This window comes from Microtus ochrogaster, chromosome 4 (assembly GCF_000317375.1).
Source record: "Microtus ochrogaster isolate Prairie Vole_2 chromosome 4, MicOch1.0, whole genome shotgun sequence".
NCBI classification, from domain to species: domain Eukaryota; kingdom Metazoa; phylum Chordata; class Mammalia; order Rodentia; family Cricetidae; genus Microtus; species Microtus ochrogaster.
Window position 1 is genome coordinate 43,280,187 of NC_022011.1, and position 9,308 is coordinate 43,289,494.

General features: G+C 51.1%; 1 pseudogene; it reads right to left on the minus strand.

Moving 5' to 3' along the window:
• Positions 1 to 9,308, minus strand: part of LOC101986329 — a 45,922-nt pseudogene that overhangs the window by 21,918 nt on the left and 14,696 nt on the right.

Sequence of the window (9,308 nt, forward strand, 5' to 3'; positions counted from 1 at the left end):
ATGGCGGGGTGGGAGGAGTAAGCCTTACCTATCAATAATGCCTTAGCTAGAAAGGGATGGCGGGGTGGGAGGAGTAAGCCTTACCTATCAATAATACCTTAGCTAGAAAGGGATGAATGAGTGAGGGGAGGCCAGGGAGGAGGCAGCTCTGTCAACAAAGACCTTGCTGTGCGATCATGAGGACCTGAGTTCAGATCCCAGCACTCCTGTTCTGTATCCTTAGCACTGTGTGAGGGGGTACACGCAGGGACACATGGTGGGGACAGGTGTCTGAAGCTCAGTTCTCATCCACAGGCATAGAGAGCTGTTTGTTACCAGGCAAATTAATCCTGGAATCCACCTGTATTACCAGTGTGCATCATCATGGCATGTCCCAAAAACCCCCCTCCAGCGTGTGCACAGCACAGGGACCAAAAACATTCCTCTCCCCAAGCCAAGAAGTCACTGTGGACCCCACAGTACCTGGAGCAGGCAGAGCACAGCAAGCGCCCATGCTTGCACACCCAGAGAAGCCTGGGGTGGGAGGCATTGAGACCCACCAGTAGCATTGCTCCAGTCAAGAATGAAGCAATGCCAGGCTGAACCTGCCACCCAAGCTGGGTCCCTGCAGCCCCGGGTTGGTGTCCACAGCACAGTCCTTGGAGGAAGTCTGTAGCTCTGGCCCATGCAAAAGCAGAGAAGGAAAATCCATTCGGGGCCAAGAGCTGTCTGAACTTTGTCCTTTTCTCAAGCAAAAGAAAATATTATTTCACCCTCTAAAGAGAACCACACATAATAACAGGCGAAATGTCAAGACCAATGTTGATATAAACCCCCAAGGAAAACAAACATCTCCGTACCTTCTCTGTGGCCTCCCCATCTCACCCTGCTCAGCTAGTTTAAACAGACCTTGCAGAGGGCAGAGGGAAGGCAGGGAATCCTTCCTGGTCTGGGGCTGCCTGCTGTTTGGTTCTCTAAGAACCCATAGATGAACCTGGGAAGGACAAGCAGACAGGCCTTAGGTTAAAGATCTTGGATTGATTTCAGATCCAAGCTCACTGTGCGACCTTGGGCAAACAGCCTGACCTCTCTGAACCTGTTTTCTCTTGGTAAACTATAGGACGAGGTAGCATGAATAATGTAGGTACCAGGCGCTGAGTACGGGAAATCAGCACTCTGCCCAGTCAGGGTTCCACAGTGGGAGAGGAGTGGGGGCTGGGTTCTGCTGTGGCTACGTGACGGACTGAATACCCGGAGGTGCCCAGTACTCACCCAACTGCTTCATGAGATTCAAGTGGCCCTGAAACAAGGATATGGTAGAGAGCCCAAGGAGGCTCCAGGAGGTGGAGGGTCCTATCTGAGGTCCCACAGCCTTGAATAAGGGATGGGATTTTAAGCCTGACCTCCAGGAAGCTGGAACATTCTGGGATGGAGGATAGTGAAGTATGCATCTCAAGAGTCCTCATGTTTGACTCAGTGTGTCCACTGAATAGCTTCCAGCTCTCGGATCCACTGGCTCCCGGTTAGCGCAGAGTTCAATATGTAGCTGAGGGTAGCTTGAGCTCCCAGAATTACAGGATTTTTTTTTATTCTTTTCTTTTCTGAACTGAAGGCACAGCAAGGGTTTAACTAAGATCCAGAATCATATTCTTGCAAAGCTCTGCTTCTAGAAAGTTCTCAATAAGCACAGGAAAGGGGAGAGAAAGACAAGACTTCATTATGGCTGCCCCATATGGCTGTCCCATAAATACAGGCACATGGAAGAAGGAGGGCTCGGCATTTCTAGAGGATGGAAGGGAACCAACTTTGGCATCAGAGAAGTGGCTCACCTGGATTCCGAGCAAGGCTCGTGTAAACAAATGCACATGCAGCAACTGTGTTTAATGCGGGCAGTTCTGATAGTCAGTGTCAGCAGACCCTCGGGAGAAGATAAGTAACTGGCCTGAGCCCTGCGGTGGGGGGGGGGGGCTGAACCCCTGGCCAGGAACAACCCCTGGGAAACATCGCTGTGTGCACTGGAGGACAGGGTTTGGAGTAGCTGTGATGAAGCTGCTGAGGGACAGCCGAAGGAGACCGGAGGGCTGGTGACTGGCCTAGCATCAGGAGACCCTGGGGTCCATCCGCGGCACCAGGGTGTGGTGGAGCACCGCTTCAACCCCAGCACTGAGGAGGATCAGAAGTTCAAGCTTGGAATACATAAGAATCTGTCGATGATTATGGGTGAGCTTGGTGGTGCATGCCTTTAATCCCAGCACTCGGGAGACAGAGGCAGGTGGCTATCTTATGAGATTAAGGCCAGCCTGGTCTACAGAGCGAGCTCCAGGCCAGCCAGGGCTACATAGTGAGAGACTCTGTCTAAACATCAAACAAAACAAAATAAAGGAGGCTGGGATGAGAGCGGTGGCCCCGGGAATGCTGAGCAGAGAAGACACCAAGAAAGGTAGGAAGAAGAGGCCCGGTGCCAAGTTGGCAGAGGAGTGGGTACAGAGTGAGGAGGAACCTCACAGGATGATCCTCCGCACGCCTCACTGGGGCTGGCAGCAGTACCCCTTCCCACCTGGCATGATAGCAACCCACCAGCAAAGGCTAAAGAGGAGTTCCATGGGGCCCCTGGGGTGTTGTGTCAGAGGAGAAGCTGGGCTAGGAGGTAGGCTTGGCTGTGGTCCCTGGAGAGGGCAGTGGGTCGGCCCTGGGCTGGGACACAGACACACCTGTATCAGAACAGGGAGTCACATAGAAGGTGACTTGACACGGATGGAATACAAAGACGTAAGCAGGTTGGCGCAGCAGACACGTGTGGCCCCATTGACTGCAGCCATGCCAGCGCCCATCAGGAGACAGACGGAAGCCAGGAGCTGAAGAGACAGGCCGCATAGCACTCAGCCGGCTCTGAGAAGTGTGGCGGGAAAGACAAACAGCATTGGAGATGGTGGTTTTGAGAAGGCTGGGGGGCCAGAAGGACTTGGATTTCAGAACAGAGGCTTGAGCTACTGGGAGATACAAATGCGACATACAGGAGCTGACAGTTGTCTAAAGGAAGATAAGACGTAGTGATGACCTGTAAGGGTCACCCAAAGATGGACTGGGGCCCCTGGTAGACCAGCAGGCACATGGGGGGCCATGGACTTTAGATTCTGACCAGACTAGCTTTGTGAAACCCCATGCGCCCCCCACATGGAGCTGCAGAGGCCCTCCTGGTCCCCCATGCAATATGAGGGTGGCAACTGTCCCTGCCCCATGGGAACAAATGCCTGAAAAGACACTTGACACAGGACCCGGCAAGCAAAGGACCTTGACAGATAATCTCAAATAAGAATAATAAATAACACAGAGCAAGTCGAAGGGGCTTGAGGCCCGGAAGTGGCAAGGTCGGGGCTGTGTTTTAGAAAGTCTGGGCTAGAGGAGGAGGTAGCCTTGGGGAGAATCGAAAGGTCGGGCCCTTCTGGAGGTATTTCTCTGAAGTCTGTGGGAAGTTTGTAGTGTCAGGTTAAGGATCTGATTGGTTCCATGTTTGGTTTTGATCCGGCTGCTTCCTTGAGTGCTCTGGCTTTAGATAATCAGGTCTAAGCAGGAGGATGGTGAGGATGCTGCGGGGTGAGAGGGTCCAAGGCAGCTTCAACATGGATCTCGGCACTGAGATCAACTGATGGGGAAAGGGAATCAGAAAAGCAATACATTACATACAGCATGGATTTGGGGGAAGGGCTAGGGTGATGGGGTCAGACTCAGGTCTCCTGTCCCAGGGCTGTGAGACTCTTGGCCCATTCTTTGGGGGACAGTGAGCGTGGGGCTTCTCGCCACACTCAGCCCTTCTTCTGTGCGGCATGGTTCAAGGTTTCTACTCAGGAAGACACCCTGGGCCCGTGGCTCACCCAAAGGTCCAGGACCAGATGAGACAGGAAAACGGCCACAACAATAAGATCCGCACTGTGCTCCTACCACACACCAAGCTCTTCCTCAAATGTCCCGACCCTTGGATGAGACAGAGAAAGAGACTGAAGGCCGGGGAGCCATTGCTTGGCTGAGACCTCATGTTGGCTTAGAACTGCCTTCTGGAAAAAGGCTTCATTCAGACACAATAGAACGAGTCTGAGTGCGGTGCCCCTCCCCCTTCCAGCTCTCTGCTAGCCTGCTGTGTGACCACAGGTGAGAGGTTTGCCCTCTCTGAACCCTCGGTCAGAGAAGTCTGATCCTCACGTGTGTGTTGGGAATCCCACTGACTCGCGGCTGTCTTTAGCTCCGCACATAGTAGGTACTCCATGGAGGCCGGAGCCCTCTTCCCAGGGTTTCCCTGTCTGGCGTGATAATCTCCATGGAATCCACGCTGTGAAAATAAACATGAACTCAAGTGGCCCCAGTCTCCGTGGCAGCCAAAGGGAAGCTAGGTCCCCAGCCCATGTCTGTTTGAGACAAGAACAAACGTTTCCCTGTGAGCTTGACTCCCCCCATTCGCTTCTGTGGCCAGCTGGGATGGGGGTGGGGCGGGGGGCCAGGCCCAAAACAGTGAGCTCAGCTGCCAATCAAACCCAAGCCTGCCTCCCGGCCTCCCTTCCCCCTCCCTCCCTCCTAGCCTCTCTCCGTCCAGTCCCATCTCAGCACCCAGACAGGTAAACAGCCTGCAGGGAACAGCTGGCTCTAGCGGAGGGTCTGGGAAGGCTCCCATGGTGGCTCCCGGTGGAACTGTCACCTCACCCACTGGCTTAGAGCTCTCGAAGCTGACGGAAAATGGGACATCCCCGAAGGACACACCAAAACTCTCACGACTCGGTGTCTAAGAGGGATAAATTTCAATGTTGAGTCTATCATAACTAAGAAATCTTGGGAGTGTGTGGACTTCCCTGAGCCCTGTCCCGCCTCTGTCATGGCATGGACTGTGGGATAGGGGCGGTGACACCCAAAGTAAGCACAATGCCCCTGGCCAGCTGCTCTTTGGATTCATTAGAATGGTGGAAGGGGCATATGCCAGGCAGGGCAAAGTGAGCCAGCACTCTTGTGGCAGCCTGGGAGCCAGGGAGGTGGTGAGAGCAGGGATTGTAGGAAGGGTGGTGACCCTGAGAATCTTCCCCAGGAGTAACCATGAGTCACACCAAGCCAGGGATGGAGAGCAGAGGGACTGCTGAGTGACAGTGGACGCAGATCTGCTGAGGAGGAGGAGGAAGAGCCCAGCCCCCCCCTAAGGTGCTAATAATCCTGGCAGGGCCCCCCACAACCAAACCTAAGTGTGAGGAGTGAAGGAAGCCCACAGGTGGAGCAGGAACAGGACCTGGTAAAGCAGCAGCGGGACCCCAGCCTGCATCTCTTTTCCCACCCCAGGGGCCTTGGTGGTGAACTGTGCCCCAAAGATACAATGGCAGAATGAGACAGAGGAGTGCCCAATGGCAAATGTGACTGAGCCCTCAGCACCCCGTTCATGCTGTTCTGCTGGCAGGAACTGGGAATTCAATTGGTTTTCTTATTTCACCCTTACCTTTCGCAATCTTACTAAAGCTAGTGATTAGTTTGCTTGCTTGGTTGGATTGAGACAGTGTCTTGTTTAGCCCATGCTGGCCTTGAACTCATTACCTGCAGAAGATGACCTTGAACTCCTGATCCCCCCCCCCCTGCAGCTTTTCCCAAGTTCTGAGCTCACCAGTAGCTGTCCTAGGCCTGGCTCCTCACCTCTTGTAAGTTTCCTTGTGGGTTGCATTGGATTTTCCAATCAGTTGGTTATGTTATCTACAACTAAATGCAATTGTACTTTTAAAAACATGCATTCACTTATTTATTTTGTGTGATCATATCTCTGTGTATGTGTGTGTGAGCAGGCATCCCTTGGCATGTGTATAGAGGCCAGAGGACGACTTGCAGGACTCAGTTTTTTTCCACTATGTAGGTCCCAAGCATCGAACTCACGTCACCAGGTTTAGCAGCAAGCACCTTTAAATATGGAGCTATTTGCTGGCTTCATACTTTCTTTTTTCTTTCAAAACAAAACAGCCACCAAGACTCACCTGGGGTGTGGACACAGTCCCCACAGAACCTCAGAGCCAGCGTTGTAGCCTGTTGACCACACTGGCCCCCTGCTGCATGTCATAGGTCATGACATAGGAGCTGAGAAGGTGATGAATGTGGGAACGAGAATCATGGAGCCAGCCTCTCTCCCTGAGGATGGAGACATGGGAAGCCAAAAAGCAGACTTTTCAATATTCAATTCACAATAGATTTTGTTATTTTTTATGTTTTATTTATTTGCAGGGGACATGTGTGTATCTCATTGCATATATGGAGTCAGAGGACAACTCGTGGGAATCTGCTCTCTCCTTCCATGTGGATCCCAGGGTTTGAACACCGATCCTCTGGCTTAGCAGCAACCCCTTAATCCACGGATCCATTTTACCAATACTTTTTTCCTTTTTTAGTCATGTGTGCGTGTGTTTAGTGGGTGTGTGCACCTGTTCATATGTACATGTGTACATACAAGTTCATGTGCATGTGTGTGCATATTTGGAAGGCGGAGGTCAACACTGGATATAGTCCTCTATATCTCTCCACTTTATTTTTTTTAAAGATTTATTTATTATGTGCACAGCGTTCAGCCTCCATGTACTCCTGCAGGCCAGAAGAGGGCACCAGATCTCATTACAGATGGTTGTGAGCCACCATGTGGTTGCTGGGAATTGAATTCTGGAAGAGCAGCCAGTGCTCTTAACCTCTGAGCCATCTCTCCAGCCCTCTATTTTTTGAGACCAAGTTTTTCAATGAACTTGAAGTGTTCACATTGGGGAAGTGGAGGCAGGAAAATCAGAAGCTAGAATCACCCTGGGCTACACACGACCCTTCTTTTTAAACAGTGCCGATCAGCCAATGGCTACCTGATACAGAATCCCATGTGTATAGTTTGTACAAGTGCGTCTAAATATCCAGCAAGAGACTTGCCTCGTGGCTACTTTGAAGGACTGAAGATATCTTCAAGGCACGCTTGATTCTTGCGTTTGAAGGTTATTTATTTGGGGGACACGCACTCATATTTCCGCATGACTGTAGAGGTCAGAGGGTGGCCTACAAGCGTCAGTTCTCTCCTTCTGCCAAGTGGGCTCCCGAAATTGAACTCAGGTCCTCAACCTCGACAGCAAGCTCCTTTAGCTGCTAAGCCATCTCACTAGCCCAAGATGTTTGATTTGTGGCACTATGATTTCATTTTGGCACACATACACACATGCGCACGCGAACAAATTTATGTACATCAGAAAATGTCTGAAAGATAAATATTTCAAAATATTTACCTAGGCTTAAAAGGTGTGATTTTAAAATGTCCATTTTCCAATCTATTTAATCTTTATTTAAACTCATAAAAATATAAATAATTTCCATTTATTAAGCATTTGCTGGGTGCCAAACATCACACCAAACGTTTTATGTTGCCTTGGTGGAGTTTACAGCAGTTCACAGATGCATGTACTGGAAGTTAGAGATACGGAATCTAAAACTGAACTCTGAAATGCTTCAAAATCCACAGCTTGGAGCTGAGAAGATACTAAGTAGGCAAAATGCCGCCCACCAAAACATGAGTGGGGGTTCCAGAGAACAACTGTAAACACAGTTCTCCGCATCCACCTTTCTGTGGGTCCCAGGGGTCAAACTTGGTCGCTAGGCTTGTGTGACAAGTGCCATCCTCCTGCGCCATCCCTATGCAGTCAGAGTCCAACTAGACTGAATACTCAACCGAATCCCGGTTAAGCAAAGAAGAAGAGGAACCCCAAGAGCATCCATGGAAACCTACTCACAGCGTACAGCGTCCGCTGGGGCTCACGACTGCCATCTGCAGGAGGTTTCTCCTGGCCTCACCTCCTGGGGGCGGCTTCATTCTCAGACAACCAATCCCTCTTGGGAGCCAGGTGGCCCTGAAGCAATTGCCCAAACTGCCAAGTCATGGCAAAGAGGCACTTCAAGCAAAGACCTGGAGCATCACCCTGTAAGCTTGGCTCGGGCCACTGACCACACTGACCATCGGGGTCACTCTCCATGCCACAGTGATGGATTGATTCATTTTGATTGGCTTAAACCTGGATCACGTGGTCTATGGGGGAGTCAGAGGATGAAGTCGTTCTAAAGAAAGACAAAGTTGGGGTGGTGGATATGAAATGGCATAATATAATCATGAATTCCTGTTAACGAACTGTGGTAGACTGGGGGTATGGATTGATCCCAAGGGTGCTTGTTTAGGACCCTGGGTTCCATCGTACCGCCACATGAAGCAGGCATAACTATCCTTACCCAGAGTCCCAGAACTTGGGTGGTGGGGGCAGGAGGATCAGGAATCCCAAGTCATTCTAAAATAGATAGAGAATTTGAGGTCAGTTCAGGCTACATCAGACCCTGTAGGAAAAAAAAAATTATTTGCGTTTTGGGTTTTTTAAGACAAGGTTTTTCTGTGTAGCCCTGGCTGTCCTAGAACTCACTCTGTAGACCAGACTGGCCTTGAATTTAGTAATCCTCCTGCCCTCAGAGATCTACCTGTCTCTGAAGAGATTCCTGGGGGCTGGGATTAAAGGTGTGCACCACTTAAAAAAATTAATAAATAAAAAAATAAAACTTTTATAGAGGTAGATGAAGTTGTCTAAGCTGTGGCAGGGGGTCATACCATGCCAAATATACTCCGACCGGTACTTCCAGCCCAAAGATAGGTGGCTGTCACCCAGCAGTTCCCTAAGGCCTGGACTAGCCTTCGACCAAGACAAAATGACAACAGCAGTGACGCTAGAGAATAAAATAACTATTTACCACTTGGTGGTGGAGGCGTGGTGCACACCTTCAATCCCAGCACTCGAGAGGCAGGCGGATCTCTGTGAGTTCGAGGCCAGCCTGGTCTACAGAGAGAGTTCCAGGACAGCTAGGGCTACACAGAGAAACACTGTCTCAAAAATAAAATAAAAAGTTTTTTTTAAAAAAAGTAACCATTTGAAAGAATGCCTATTTATTGGTAGCTTATGAAGCAATCAGGAGCTGAGTTCCAGGGCCTCTCCCTGTCTGGGAATGGGTCCACTCACACCCTGCGCTGCTGAAGTAGAAAGCCAAGGTCACAGGGCCAACCCCGTGTGTGGTGCTGAGGGCATCGCAGGGCCGACCCAGTGCGCGGTGCTGAAGGCGGCACAAGGCTGACCCAGTGGTGTGCGCTGCTGAGGGCGTCACAGGGCCGACCCAGTGTGCGCTGCTGAGGGCGTCACAGGGCCGACCCAGTGTGCGCTGCTGAGGGCGTCACAGGGCCGACCCAGTGTGCGGTGCTGAAGGCGTCACACGGCTGACCCAGTGGTGTGCGGTGCTGAGGGCATCACAGGGCCGACCCAGTGTGC